Here is a 17140-nt window from a genome sequence, read left to right on the forward strand (position 1 = left end):
ATTATTTTTAACCCTTTCAGCCCCAGTGTTAACACATTTTGATCGGGCAGTTTTCGGCCGCGTACTAGTGCTGGTAACGGGTGATTTTTCGCGTAATTTCGCGCTAACGTAGACCTCTAGAAAAATTGCGATAACTTCAAAAATATTTGTTTGATTTCAATAATTCTTTTTGCAAATTATTTATTTTATTTCATTTGATTTTATTATATTTAGAAATGTATTCTTCATTGTTAAACTAGTGCAGAATTTCACATAAAGTAGGAAAGTTTTGAAAAAAATAATATTTTTTTTACATAACATCCTTTATTTTACAAATTATAAACAAAAATTATTTCTAAATGTAAAATAAAAATTATTATTGCATGGCTACAACCCTACAGACGCTATATAGCGAAAACTCAAGTATATTGGAACCCGTATTTTAATGTGACCCGCGCTCCACTAACAATCTATCAAAAACGTATAAATACGTGATCCGCTCTCTAGCATTAATTTGCTAAAAACGTATTAATACGTGATCCGATTACAATGTGTTAATTCAAATTAACATGAACTTTGTGAATTTTTTTACCGTTTTCAGCAATTCCCTCATTTTTCCAAAAAAGAAATTTCTTCACTTATTCGAATGAGGATCAGACATTGCTCCGTTCCATCCCATCTTTTTAAAATTCACGTCCTTGACTCCCCAGATTGTACATTCTGTGGTCTAGAAGTGGGAACATTAGATCACATATTTTTTGGTTGTCCCTCTCTAAACAAATATCCTCTCTTCTATCAAGCCTTATCTAAAATTGCCTCCCCTCCATTCAACATCTCATCTCTTCTAAGTCTGAACTCGACTCCAATTTTCTTTATAATTTTGAAATTTGCCTATTTAAATAAAATTTAAATTTAAATTCACCTTTCATTTCTCAATAATTTTAAATGATGGCCCAGAACACCCTTGAAGGGTGAAAGCCAGAAATAATGAAAAAAAAAAAAAAAAAAACTGTAGCGATTTAGAAAAGCCATGTTTTCATTTTCTTATAGTTTGTAGTCTTTTCGGTGGCGTCTAGTTTTTCCGCTCGGTTGAAATCAAAGATATTAGAAGAACGAGATGTGCAGTTCATACTGTGTGGAATTGTTTTGGCCAGTGTCGCCGGTTTTGTTCACCAATACTACTGCACACCTTCGCTTACGCTAAGGTATCCGCACTAATACATAGAACAGATTTCTGTGCGTACACTTCCCAATAGTATTCAAAGTACCCTAATTAGGTAGTACTCCACCTACGGTCCGGCGGCCAACATAGCATATCTCGTTCTTCTAATATCTTTGGTTGAAATCCTTATTCCCGCCACAACAACGATAAATATTTTGATATCTGCTGATTGTGAGTTTCGTCGAATTTCTGCCGTCATTGATTACTTAATTTAAGGTGAGATATCAATATTTTATACTCGAATTACAAATATTTTAACGCATTAAGATGTGTTCTATACTAATAACATCAGTTCAATTCACTGATCACAGTCATTTCCCAGAATATTGTAAATGAATTTCAATGTTCATTCAAATTAACACTGGTAGTGACGGACATGTTTTCGACTAGTATGGCGAATTTTTAAAGATTTATTATCTTAGATTATTTCTTTATTTATGAATGAATTTCAGTAAAAATGTTATTTGTTTGTATCTTAGAGATTATCACTACATACATTGTCAATGTGCATTTTTGACATGAAACAGTTATTTGTATTACTTTTGTGTTATGTTTATTTTACGTTACTATTTAAAAAATATCCTCTGACGCCCAATGTTAATCCAAATTAACATAGAAAAATTTCTAAAAAAAAAAAAAATTAAATGCCAAAAATTTTCAAATAATTTTCTGAGGTATCAAGCATTACATATTTTATATGTGTGGAAACAATAATGCGGGTGTGAAAGGGTTAATGATAAAATTATGTTTATAATACAAGGTTTTTTATGCGTAGCGCAAAGGATAACAAATTTTTTTTTTTTTTTTTTTTTAAAAAGAAAGACAAACATTCCCGGGTTACGAATAATCCAACAATGTTTGAAAATCTCCTACTACCACCACAGAAAGCCGAAAATGTTGCTTGTGTTGTGATGGAGGACTTAGCCAGCCGAGGAATCGAACACGCGACGCTCGGGTGAGACCCAAGCGCTATGCCCACTCAACCACTGACCGGTCAAAGTAATAATTATTACGAGTAATAATTACTAGCCTGAAACACCCACACAAATTGAAAGAAACTTCCGATAAAAAATACATGACGTTGTTTACTTTTATAATTTTAAGTCGAGCAGTTGGATGAATTAAGTTCAATAACTACAGGTAACTTCGCATAGTGAAAAGGTCTTTATTATAAATCTTATAGCTCGGAGCTCATTTTAATAGCCGATTTATAAGCAAGCAATTTATGGATTTTTATCAGGCAGATCACCTTTGACAAATCTCTTGTTAAATGAAAACTATATATGGAACGCATTAGCTAACAGAACTCAAGTCGATTCCATATATACGGAAAGTTAAACTATGTAAGCTCGGTATTGATGGAAAACTATTAGACTGGTTTGCTAGCTATCTATCTGAAAGAGTTCTAATAGTAAAAATTAATTAGTTCCTTTCCAACCAATGTATAGCTACTACATAGTGATTTACGACAAAGGTCTCATTTAGGGTAAATTGTGTTTTTACTGTTTTTCAACGATATTGTTAATATATTTGATAAATATTATATATATTTGATAAATATATTAATGTGTTACTTTTTGCAGACGATTTAAAAACAATCAAAACCACTGGGGATTGTATCTGTCTACAAATTAACTTAAACAGGATAGATACTTAATTGGTGTACTTATAATTATAATTAATAAATTATATTAAATTAAATTAATAATTATAATTATTAACAAAATTTATCTTATCTAACATAGATAAGTGATACTCAAAAAGATTTCATACAATAAGTCAGCCATTTATTTATCCATATGAAGTTAATAACTCAACCCTTACCTCTGTCAAAAAATCAATGGACCTTTTTTACTCTAAATTAAAGTTTAAATCCCACAATGAAAGAATTAAAACTCTCAAATAGACTTGTTTTTTTAAATTGTATTTCTTAGTCCTCCTCACTAGGGTGACCTGTGCTGAGGCGGACTAAAGTTATTCATTTCTATTTTATTTGTTTTTCTATGTCATTTTTAATATTTTTTCAGACTCTTTTAATCATTAATCTATTTCATCCAGATTTTTATTCTTGATTTTTAATCATTAAAATTTTCTATTGAAGGATGTTGTGGAGTTTTGTCGCAAAAAAATGTAGTTTCTTTGCCCGAATGTGGTTTTATGACCAGAATATTTTTTATGTCATTGCGATTTGATCTATTGTGATGAATACGTGGTATTGTAGAGGAATCAGTATTTTATAATAGTTTCAATGTTATATTTTTAGCATAAATTTGTTGTACATTTTGTGAATCAAAACTATTAAAAATTTCAATCGAAGGCGTTCTTATGGGTACTTACAATATGTTCTTTATGATTCCTTTTTGAATTGTGTTCAGGTTATGTTAACGATTAGATACAGCAGATCCCCGTCCTATAATTCCATATTCAATAGGAGAATGACATAAAGCGTACTTTTTCGTTCATCTCTTAGGATGCCTAAATAGGTTTACTTTTGAGTATGCTAGTATCGGACTGTACGCGTGGGACTGCAGGGAACTGACACTCTTTTGATTACTTGTATTTTGGACCAGCACCTGCGTTTAAATAGCATGTGTGTTGAATTGTTTGCTTTGAGCACGATTATTCAGGAATGAGCTTAAAACAAGTATGTATACCCAACACAAGCAAATGTGTATAGTTGAAGAGCAAGCTAGTTATAAGCATGTTTGTTTATTTATGAGCATGTATACCCATAGCTATGTTTTTTACAGATCTCATGGTCCATTCTATAGTTGATTTCTGCATTTGAATCTAAATTATTAACACATTAGGAAAAACTATATTATTCATTTTCATATTTCAATATTCTTTAAACTGAAAATAGATCTTTTTGAGTGCTACCTAAATATGCAGAGATGTGCAAAATGGGTCTCCAAAACCATTTGAAATGCAAAATGGAAATGGGTCAAAACTTTTCCATTTGGAAATGCAAAATGGTTTTTAGAAAAGCATTTCAAATGCAAAATACCTATTTTCAAAATGCATTGAAAATGCAAAATGGTTTCTCAGGTCAAACAATTAAATTAATTATAGAATTTTTAAACAATTTTGTCATTTAATAATGGACATCAATGTAAAACAACATATTACATGATGGTAAATCCAAAACACCACGACTACAGATTATGAAACCACAAAAAATTTGCGCGGGACTAATGTTGCCAACGTAAAAACATGGAAACTGCTATCTAACATTTAATATTACAGCATCATGGCCCCATGTTCAGTATTTGAATCAGTATTTTTTGTAATGGTATCACTCAATTGCCAGGGCTCCTACCAGGGAGCAACTTATGGTTTGATATTTGCGGCTTATGGAAAAAAGATGAGTGGAGATAGTAGGAAGAATGTTGCAAAAAAGCATTTAAAATGGAAAATGCATTGAGAAAAGCATTTAAAATGCAAAATTGTTTTTAGAAAAGCATTTAAAATGCAAACTGGAAAATACCCATTTTGCGTTTCCATTTGAAATGGATTTATTTGAAATAAAGCACATCTCTGTAAATATGAAATAACTTATAAATAAATATAGGCTAATTATTAATAGTCAATGACCTAACATTAGTTGAGGGGGAAGAGGGAGGGTATATCTGTATCTGTAGTGGGCTCAGATAACAAGTCTAGCATATTGTTCGTTGATTTGTCTTGATCGGAAGTGATTTCTTCCTTAATGCTTATTCTTTTGAGTTCTATTCTCCTATCAACCCTGGTCTGGTCACTTTCCCTGGCCATTTCTTCCTGTAGTTTTTCATAAAATACTTTTAAAGAGTCTGCCTTGAAGGAGGAGGGGCGAGAGAGCCGAACTCCCGGTGGAGCGGTGACGCATAAAGCCGGGTTCCGAGTCTTAAAATTCCGCAGTCAAACTGTTCAGGCTGAATGCCACACTGGAGGAATTCTAATATTATTATCTTTCGCCATCTTGTAAGCCAACACTCCACAATCATAAAAAACCATGGCATGAACCTTTTTAACTCTTAGGATACGACAAACTACAATAGAAGTTCCGTGAAATCGTGACCATTTTCAGGTGCACTGCAATGTGCAGTGTGTACAACTAGGTTTTTGACGTTTTTAACGCATTTCAATACTGTCCATGAAAATTACCAAGTAAAACATTAAAATTATAGATGCCTGTCAACGGTTTAAAATACAATTTTCAATATTATATTTGGCTTTGAGTTCAATCATTTCTAGGGCAGTTCGCATTTGTAATGCCGAAAAGTTACCATTATTAGTTTTACGAATATAAACCATCTTAATAAATAGAACAATTAGCTCCGAAATTTCAACGCTTGGGTGCAATAACTGGTCTGGAAACAGTATTACAATAAATAATTTGTAGTTAGTTATACGTTGACCTCCTTAAACATTTTTTTCCTATTTCCTGGCGATCTACTTCCATTGTTTTGTATATTTATTTCAGTTGTTAATTCTGTAAGCGAAACAATCACAATGAGAATGTCTGCACGTAGTAATAATTCCTGCATGCGGTATACAACATTATTAAATAAATTAGAAAACCGTAATAGTTCTATCCAAAGAATGAAACGTAAAACTTAAATTATTATTTGTATTATTGCTGTCAGCTGTCACTTCGCTTTGAATGTTGACACGACAAACACCATAGATTTGTACATTTGTAGAATGTTGCGAAGTTGAGCTTAGTGTTGTCATGTTCGAAAATCCATTCCTAGTTCCGAAACATATAACCATAACCATAACTAACTAAACATCACGCCGTTTCTCCGCAGGGGTAGGCATAGAGGACGGACCGCCAAACAACTCGGTCTTGGCACACACTTCTTGCCTTATTCACATTCATACATACTCTTCTATTATTCTGTCTCTTGACATGACCCGACTCAAAATAAAATACCATTAGGTATTACTTATTAAAAAAATAAAGTAGAAAAATACTATTACCTTTTATTACCAATGATTGTTTTAAAGATTTCGCTTTCATGCTTCTTAATTTCCTCTTCAAAACAATCATCACCTGGTTCATCAACAACCATCTGGTTCATCATCAACAACCATCATCACCTGGTTCAAGGTTTCTAAGAAAATATCACTTAATTATCTTTCTTATTATCACTACCTTTTTCTTACTGTACCTACCGCTTATAAAATCTTACTCGTCATAAATAACTAGTTTGAAGGATTGTTTTGGTTTTTGGCTGTAAAATTTTACTTGTCACAACCCAGTGATGCACAACCCGCGGCCCCGTTCCTACGGCCCGCGTGTCAATTTCATACAGCCCACTTGGCTATAGAGAAAAATCTAAATGTTTGGGGTAATTCTTGAAAACCCTGACTGAGAACATTTTTTTAAAGAGTTTTGGTTAATTTACGCTGCATTTTCTGAATGGAACCAAATTTTTACAACCGATTTGCACAACACGAAATTTAAAAAAATCAACAGGAACCTTAAATCTTGAATTTCGCTGTCAACCCCCTCTCCCTCAACGAAAACAAAAAAAAATCCACTTGTTGGTCGCTGCTGTGTGAAAAATAGGCAAAGCGGAAAATGTTGTGTATCACTATCACTATTAACCAGTGCAGGGATTTAGGTACTCGTAACTAGGTACCTTCAGAAACCTATTTATTGGTTTTTAAAATAAAATTGACGATGAGTTGTAATACAAAGAAAGACGTAAAAAGAGAACAAATATGCGAAGCTCAAATTTCGCATAACATTGCAGATTTGATGACAATTTTACATTGTGTCCGATGGATAGCAATGGTTCACGTAGCTGACAAATTTACAGCCGCCCCGCTATGCCGCACCTGGCCACCCCTTTGTTTGTTACTAGGTACTTACTTCGAGAATAATTCTTGAATAATTATTTTTCAGACCCAAGAAAAATTCATGTATTCAGAAAATTATTTGCACGGTATATCAGTGAATCGATCTCGTTATAACAGTCAACAAATATGTGAATTTAAGCCTGAACTAAAATATCGTTCGTTAATTGCTGTGAAATCGTTATAAACATGTTCGACTGTAATTTGTTTTTATGCTTGACAAACATGTCAAACATTTTCTGCCTTGGTATCACGAATGGGTACATACATAGCTAGTATCAATAAAATAAATGAAGGTTTTGTTAATACTCTTGTCTCGACTTGTCTTGTCTCGAAGCATGGCGATAAAAGACGAGGCGAGGCATTTTGCCTCACAAGACATACATATAACACTAGATTATTACCTGCCAACTATTCGTTCACACAGAACTTTAAATAGTTTTTTATTAATAGAAACGATTGACGGTTATTGTTTATAATATTGATACAATATTCATTTAATAGTAAAGTATTAGCTACCTCCACTCTTCACTCTTTGGATCATCTAACTTCTACTAGCAGCTACCGAATACAAGTGGGTCAATTTATTTTTATTCTCTTGGCTGTTCCCATTTTATACTTGGTAGAGAGTTTAGTCTGTAGACACAGTCCGTCAATAGAAACTATGTACAATCGTACAATGTATAAATGGAACAGATATAATATTTCCTACCCACGCCCACGTGTCTGTCATCAACTATGTTGTTTTGGAATAACTTAATCGAATAAGAAAATAATTATCTTATCCAACATAATGTCGCACATAAAAATATGATATATTTGTCCAAGACACTGATTAGATTGCATTTATTTCGAGTTTATAACATACATAAAGATAAGCAAAATAAAGCAGCCAATAAAAAATGTGCGGTAAGAAAAAATGAAGATAAGGTTGGTAGTTCTTCGAAGTATGATACAGTTAAACATGACCGAAAGAGATAGGGTCCCATTAGTTCAGTTGGTAAAGTGGCGCCCCGGCAAGGGTTTTCTAATTTTTTTATTTGAAATTTTCGTTTAAGAATCGGTAAATTTTTTTTCAATAATTAAAAAAAAAATGTGTTTTTACCATAAAAATATAACATTGAAATTAAAATAATGATATACTTAACCCATTACTGCCCAGACTATTTTTTTATTGAATCTTGGTATTCCTTTTTTTCGTTTAATAAGACCGAAGTGAAAATATGTACTAGGTACTTTTTTTTTCTACAAAGTTGTTTTTACCTGAAATAATGGGTGCTACCGTATGGTATCGATGGGCAGATACGGGCGCAAATATATGGTAACAAGTAAAAAGCGTAATTATCTCAAAAGTTTGTATAAAAGAAAATATATTTTCAATCTTTTTGCAATATTATAACCGATTGAAAAATAAAATCGATTTTAATAATTATTTTAACCCATAATGGCTTTGTGTGATACTTGGCAAAACGAAGAATACACAACTCACATTTTTTACACATCGTTCTAACAGTTTTCAAGATTTTACGACGTATATTACGTGGAACGACAAAGTGATCCATTCGGTTGAATCTTACGCCTGTAACTCCCAATCTATTTATTCTGGTACCTATAAAATAAGTACCAATACGTATAATAAATTTGAGTGAAATCTCTCCGAAATTCCAGATTTGATACTTCATTGGGATTTTTTCAGTATAAATACCAAGAATCGTGTACATTCGGTATCCGTACATAAATTACCCTAAATCATTTCTTACTGCGGATGCTAATTTGATAATTTTAAACACTTTTGTCCGTTTGATCATGTCCACTCATATTTTCACCGTATTGAGAAATACAATCTGGACGCTACATCTGAAAATAGAGTTTATCGTGTTGAGAAAACCTTTTTAAAATTCTGGTAGGAAAAAATCCTTGACTTATATTAGCAGAGTTATTATCCCAACTTGTTAGAAGTATCTATTTCCATTTTTTATGCAAAAAATTCTCCTTCCACTTTCATCCGATTACGAGTCTTTATCCGGTACATTATCGATTATGATATATCGGTGTTTTCATTTAGCATGTCAAAATGTTTCAGATAGTGAAAACACAGGGCTGGAAATAAAAATGTTACATGTAGAAATCAAATATTTTTGTAACGTTACCGCCCAGCGATACCGTACGGTATCCTGCAAGTTTGAGACCATATAGTATTAACGCCGCAATGTAAATATTTTATAAGAATATTTAGTTTCAACTTTCAACTCATTTTAACCATAAGCGATAATAGATAATTCTTAAAATATATATAATTCTAAAAAAAGCATACAAAATATATATAAATTTCAGGTGTGCATTTTCGGGCGCACAATGTTTTTAAGATAATTTGACTATCGTTCATACTTGCCTAGCGTCAAAAATGAACTTCCCATTTTATTTATTTAATGGACAATTTGTATAGCGCCGCCATTGTGAGATATCACCTCAGGGGCACTTTACAGTTGATGCAGGTATTACAAAAAAAATTAATGTTACAAAAATAGAGTTAAGTTAAGTGAAATGAAGTACAGGAACAGGTGACGCGAAGATAGAAGATGGAGACTCTGCAGCAAGAATCCTAGGTGTTGAAGAAACTGGACCAGCTGCTCCAGCGAGAGAGTCCACCAACAGTGCGAGCACAAGGTTCGTCATCCGTCCAGGTATGTGTCTGCTGCTAATAAAGCGCTGACACAATATAAATAAGTGACCTTGGCAGCACCGCTGTGACGTTCGGCGATTCCATCATTCATTGAGTTAGATGTTTTCTCATAGCTCTGGTACTCGCAACATACCTCTCATCAGATGTTTCAAGAGTAACAACAACAAAAGTAACAACAATATTTCGGATACCATATGGTATCCGCGGGCGACAATGGGTTAAGTAGGCACGCACTTTTTTTACTCTACGAACAAATTAGAAATATTAAAATTGAATGATTCATTTCATATAAGAGGAAGGCAAGTACTTACAGGCAGGCCGTGCGACACACGCGGGGGGCAAATACGGTGATGTCGTAATGTTAAAACTCATTCTCATGAATCAGCACAGCCAAATACAGCATTAGGCCCAGTGAGAGTGGTTTATTTATGGGCCCAGTGTTAACAACTCAACTCCTTTGAAGCTCTAGAGACAGATCATGGTAAAATCATCTTCATCTTCAGTAAAAAATGGTTTAGCTGCCTCTTTTGCATCATTATGCAAACGTTGTTGTGCAAGCGGCGAAAATAGGAGCAGGTATTAAACTAAAGATGCATCATTTCTGGATCCCTTTTCTATATTATAAATACCTCCTCTCTATATCAGGGGCCACCAATTACTTTCATTGGGGGTCCGTTTTTTAAATACATGACCGTCGCGGTCCGGAAGGGAAAAAGCCTAACAACCTCTCCCCCCCCTTTAAACAATTGAAATAATAAAGTTTACTATTTAAATATGTGTGTAGATACAATATCAATGAACGAATAAAACGAATGGGTTCCGGAATACTATTTTATTAAATAATAAACAAATGTTATGAATAGTAAGAAGTAATGAGAAAAATTACATTTTTTGCTTTGGACTATCCGTCTGAAGTTTGTGCAGACTATTGTCATTAAATCTTGGAGATGTTCATCGGTAAGTCTGCTCCGGAATGTATTTTTAATGGAGTTCATCTTGGAAAATACTGCTTCACAAACATACGTTAACCCAAACAAAGTGAGAAGTTTAAAGGCTATTTCTTTTAATTCTGGGTATTTATTACCACAAACTAATTTTATCCAAAACTCTTGACAAGAAACTTCCTGTTTTTGCTGTTTTAAAACTGGATTTTCTTGGAAATCGATCATTTCCATCTGGAGAGCAGCTTTATTACTCCCAAAAATATTTTCAGCTTCATTACTTCATTCAATACTGGGATGCAGTGAGTAAATGTTACTAAGGATTTCGACGACATTCTCAATTTTCTTAAAATATGTGAATCTATTTTGTGCGGACAAGGTCCGCGCAAAATAGGTCGGCGCACGGTGGGCTGAAAATCGCCTCTCATAGACATAGAAACTTGAATTTTCAGGGGTATTTTTTTTGGCTAGAAATGGATTCTGCTGATCATTACTATGCTATAAAATGTCGTACGAAGCAATTGCGTGTACAAATGAAGGAGTTATAATTTTTTTAAGAAAAATTTGTATGGCGCTGACATTAAAAATGAGGCTATCTCTGGAATCATAAGGTTGGCCGTTCTATCCTTACATACAGATAATACTTCTATTTATTTGTATTTTTTGACATACTTCATATTGTGGCGCAAGGTGCGATTTTTTTTTTTTAAATCCTAAAGTTGAAAAAAAATCTTTTTTTTGTTGATGATTCATTTTAATGCTTAAATGCTTTACATATGAGTATGTTTTGTCTAGTTTACAATATTTTATTTACACTGCAAGCCAAAACACTGTGCACAGTGGGCTGAAAATCACCTTTCATAGACATTGAGACTTGAATTTTCAAGTGTATTTTTTTGGCTAGAAATGGATTCTGCTGATCATTACTATGCTATAAAAATTTGTATGAAGCAATTGCGTGTACAAATGAAGGAGTCATCATTTTTTAAAGAAAAATTTGTATGGAACTGACATTAAAAATGAGGCTATCTCTGGAATCATAAGGTTGACCATTATATCCTTACACACAAATATACTATTATTTATTTGTATTTTTTTGACATACTTCGTATTGTGGCGAAACTTGTGATTTTTTTTTTTTAAATCCTCAAAGTTGAAAAAAAAACTTTTTTATGTTGAAGATTCATTTTAATGCTTAAATGCTTTACATATGAGTATTCTTTGTCTAGTTTACAATATTTTATTTACACTGCAAGCCTAAAAGCATTTAAGCATTAAAATGAATCATCAACATTAAAAAGGGTTTTTTTCAACTTTGAGGATTTTAAAAAAAAAAATCGCACCTTGCGCCACAATATGAAGTATGTCAAAAAAATACAAATAAATAGTAGTATTATCTGTATGTAAGGATAGAACGGCCAACCTTATGATTCCAGAGATAGCCTCATTTTTAATGTCAGCGCCATACAAATTTTTCTTAAAAAAATTATAACTCCTTCATTTGTACACGCAATTGCTTCGTACGACATTTTATAGCATAGTAATGATCAGCAGAATCCATTTCTAGCCAAAAAAAATACCCTTGAAAATTCAAGTCTCTATGTCTATGAAAGCCGATTTTCAGCCCACTGTGCGGCGGTCTGGATTCGGACCGCGGTCCGCTATTTGGTGGCCCCTGCTCTATATCGACCTGAAAGATCACCTTTCGGAATCGTAAAAAAAGAAAGTCGATATCCATGAGAATGAGTTTGGGCACCCGTGATAAAATAAAGAACAAATCTAATTAATTTGGCTAATTTTTGAGACCTTATATATATTCCAACTTTAATTAATAATTATTGTTCTGGGCTGCGCAATAAATGAATCGTCAACAATATTGTAAGTAGTTTAAGATTTAAAAAATCAACTAGTAAAAACAAAGCTTTTTACTATAATGCGTCTAATTTTAAATGTCTTTTAAAACTTTTTTGGTTTGACTGAGGATCGAACCATTCTACCCGGGAACTGGAGTGAACAATTCTACCAACCTCGCAAAAATACCAAACGGGAGCACCGACATTTATTTCGTACGTTAACTGCTTTTATGTCATTCGATTTCAGAGAAATGCATATATGTCCGCGTGTGTGTGCATTATTGCCACCAAAGGTTGATAGAATTCATATTCATCGCTAAAATGAGTCTATCTGCTGAGTTACAGCTCAACCGAATGTCGGGAACTGGGTTAATTTCCGCTTTCGAGATTTGCACTCATTCATTACAAAAATGAAATTCAAATAGATGTGTTTTAAAATGTCGAGAATTGGTTATTTTCCCATTTGACACTATTAAGTGAAATGCTCACGTCTAGGTATATTTACGGCACGATCACGTTCGTTGGAAGATAATATCGCCCTCTGCCATTCGAAACATTGCCTCAGATAACTTTACCCGTGTTTGGTGACCAGATATAAATAGCCAAGTACTTACCCACCTTCTTCCCCTCATCTCCTTACCCTCACTACATTCAGCCTCACAACATAGTCCGATTGAGGATACCATTGTCTCACTGGCTCCAGGCGGTTTGAAGCAGTTGGGACTCTAGTGCGGTGTTCACATTTATATATTTTTTTAAATACACAATAACAATACAATTAGGTGTGTTACGTGTATACGTTTTATCATAGTGTACTTTGTCTGCGTACATTGATTCCAATTTTTAATGCACAATAACAATACAAGAAGGTGCTGGTCATAAATACACATATCCCATGCACAATAACAATACAAGAAGGTGCTGGTCATAAATACACATATCCCATTCACAATAACAATACAAGAAGGTGCTGGTCATAAATACACATATCCCATTCACAATAACAATACAAGAAGGTGCTGGTCATAAATAAACATATCCCATTCACAATAACAATACAAGAAGGTGCTGGCCATAAATACACATATCCCATACACAATAACAATACAAGAAGGTGCTGGCCATAAATACACATATCCCATTCACAATAACAATACAAGAAGGTGCTGGTCATAAATAAACATATCCCATTCACAATAACAATACAAGAAGGTGCTAGCCATAAATACACATATCCCATACACAATAACAATACAAGAAGGTGCTGGCCATAAATACACATATCCCATGCACAATAACAATACAAGAAGGTGCTGGCCATAAATACACATATCCCATTCACAATAACAATACAAGAAGGTGCTGGCCATAAATACACATATCCCATTCACAATAACAATACAAGAAGGTGCTGGCCATAAATACACATATCCCATATACAATAACAATACAAGAAGGTGCTGGCCATAAATACACATATCCCATGCACAATAACAATACAAGAAGGTGCTGGCCATAAATACACATATCCCATTCACAGTAACAATACAAGAAGGTGCTGGCCATAAATACACATATCCCATTCACAATAACAATACAAGAAGGTGCTGGCCATAAATACACATATCCCATATACAATAACAATACGAGAAGGTGCTGGTCATAAATAAACCGATCATGGCCCATGTTTATTGTTTATTGTTGTATCTTTTTTTACGTTAGAATTTTTAACCTCACTGGGACAAGCCAGTAGTTGGCAGTCATGTCTAATGTCTAGAGATGGCAAAATTTCGTTTTAAATAAAAACGCGAAAAAATATTTATGGTTCCAAAATAGGGCATTTATAAGTTTTCTTTGTGTTTCAAGGCATTTGAAAGTGTTTCCAGTGATTTCTATTTCGCGAATTAACGCGAAAAACGTGATTTTGTCCTATTTCAGCTAAATTATTCTATTTAGCGAAATAGGCGCGAATTTCCCAAAAATACCGGGTATTGACTGACAGGCGTACGAGAATGAAGGAGCCCACTATTGAAACGTGCGCAATGCTATCATTCAATCAGTAAAGTGCCTTTTCCATTGTTTTTTTGTATTTACCTGTATTTCAAATATGCCTACTTTATTTCATTGTTGGAAGCCTGTCCTACCTCTTTTGACAATTTTGTTACTATTTTATCTGTAAATATTTAATATTTTTAATTTATACTGTACGCTGAATTTAAACGCTTTCCGAGAATACCTATAGCGTATTTCAGAAGTCAAAGAACCATACAAATTGGAGAAGCTGATACAGTAATATTTAGTCCAGTACAACTAAAGAAGAATTGAGAAAAATGCATAAGGAAGGTAGTTTTATGTGAATGTGCAGGGAAAAGTATTATGCCTACTTTATTTAATTTTTGGAAGCCTTTCCTACGATTTTTTATAATTTTGTTACTATTTTATGTGTAAATATTTAATATTTTTGTACTGTAGGCTAAAATAGCTTTTTGACATTACACAATTTGTGCGAAATAAATTACGCCTATTGATGTTAATCGCAATCTGCATTTGTTGTGTTTGTGTTCGACCCGTACTTAGAGTTTCCTTTCTAATTAATTTAATATTAAAATTAATTATTTATAATCTTTCACATGCAAATGAAGGTTAAAAATAATATATTTACCAAAAATACTTAAAATATGCGCTAAAAATATTCAGGAAATACATTTTTTTCTATTTTGCTACAAAACGCTAAATTATGCCTCAAAATGCTATAAAACGCTAAATTTCCAATTGTTAATGCTAAAAAATCTGAAAATTAATGCTAAATTTTGCCATCTCTACTAATGTCGATACAGGAAATCGCCGCAACGGTCATAAAATCACAATATCATTACACTAACATTTTTTAGCTACTTCAGCGGAAGAAGAGCTATTTATTACGTTGAATTGTTGCATTTACGTTTATATTTTTCTGCAATATCATGTTTTCATCCTTTTAAATTAGGCAAGTATCTATCTACCTTGGTTAATTCCTTTTAATTCGTTACTAAAGAAAAACAAGGTTCATTTTTATTTTATAAAAACTATTTGTTTGAAAATTAATGCTTGGTTAATAAGGCCCAATGGTCCGAGTAAATATTTTTGACTTTAAGGCGATGCACTACGTCGTATAATATTTTAAATCGAGCCGCTATCAATAACACCCCTTACGTAGATGGCGATAAGGTTTAAATTCCCGCTTAACACCATCCGACTGTTTGGATTTGTGCAAGAAAAAAACATGCCCAAAAAGTGCATTTTATTTTATTTTGTGGATGTTCAGGCATAAATTTTTTTTTTTTTCCTATCATTTTATAAATAACTTAATTTGCCACATTATACAATAAAATCATAATCGAAAATGGGTTCGTAAGTAGGAGATTTTGAACTTTAAAGCAGTTTTAATAGGCCTTGTACATTATTTTTTTCTGTGCCTATAAAAAGACTTGTCTAAAAAACACTCGATTCTTTCAAAGGCCAAGATGTATTCTACTCGCAGTATTTAATTAAAGCATCTGAAACATTTCTAGGCGAGCAAATTTTCAAACCAAAAACACACGATTTTGCATTACTACGTAGTACATCGCCTTAACCAAACGTCATCCAAAAATTTTGTGATATGTACTTTCCGAAACGAGATGATTAATCGTATTCTAAGGATGGATTGTTTCATAAAATTTTAAAAATTCATCAATTTTCAACTTCCATTTGCGTGTTCTGTGAATGTCCTATTCAAGTTCTGTTATTATATCATTATATGCCAGTTACTTGACAGAATTGAAATAATAACAGAACTTGAAAATTAACTTTGAAATTTGAAGAATTGTTCAAATTCTCCGAAACAACAACCATCCTAAGACAATTGTATGTTTTAACTTTGAAGATAATTACACGATATCCATGACTGTCTATCACAGATAAATGTATATCACAGATCAAATTTATAAATTAATAAAACAAAATCTGAGTTACGTTGCTTTGCTTTGTTTGGTTACTGTTTGTTTAACTACTGTTAAACTCGAATGTTGAACAAATTTTAAATACAAAAAATAATAGTAATTAATTTCCAATTATATAAATCTCTAAATTTTACTGAAAAACTGTAACGATATGCAGGTACTTACCTATGACACTGGTTTTTTTTTAGTCAGGACCCACGTACAGAGTGAATACGCTTGTACCTACACATCGTAATTTATGCCCACATATGCGTGCTTGCATACAGAATATTAGCATACCTGCAAGTTTAACAAGAGGGGTCAAGAATATTAAATATTTTGGAACCGCTGGCCTACAAAAATACGTCTAGATGTTTATTTTCTTTAGTGGCTTTAGTTTTATTTTTCCTCGAATTAACCGCAATTCTCGACGACACTAATTGTGCAGAACTACCGCAATAGCAGCACAGTTGTATTCAACTTCCTCATTTTGAGATCTCGGGTCACGAAAACCCGTTTTATATAAGATCCAACGCTTTTGTATAACTCACCTAGCGATTGTAGAAACCGCAATGTACCGGTAAATCGTATTTGCCGTTCCGTTCCATCTCTGTAACCCAAAATGAATAGAACCTACCTAGGCAGTATCTAGTTACTTG

The sequence above is a fragment of the Hesperophylax consimilis genome, chromosome 16 (assembly GCF_061612785.1).
Source record: "Hesperophylax consimilis isolate HC1 chromosome 16, BYU_Hcon_1.0, whole genome shotgun sequence".
Taxonomy (NCBI): domain Eukaryota; kingdom Metazoa; phylum Arthropoda; class Insecta; order Trichoptera; family Limnephilidae; genus Hesperophylax; species Hesperophylax consimilis.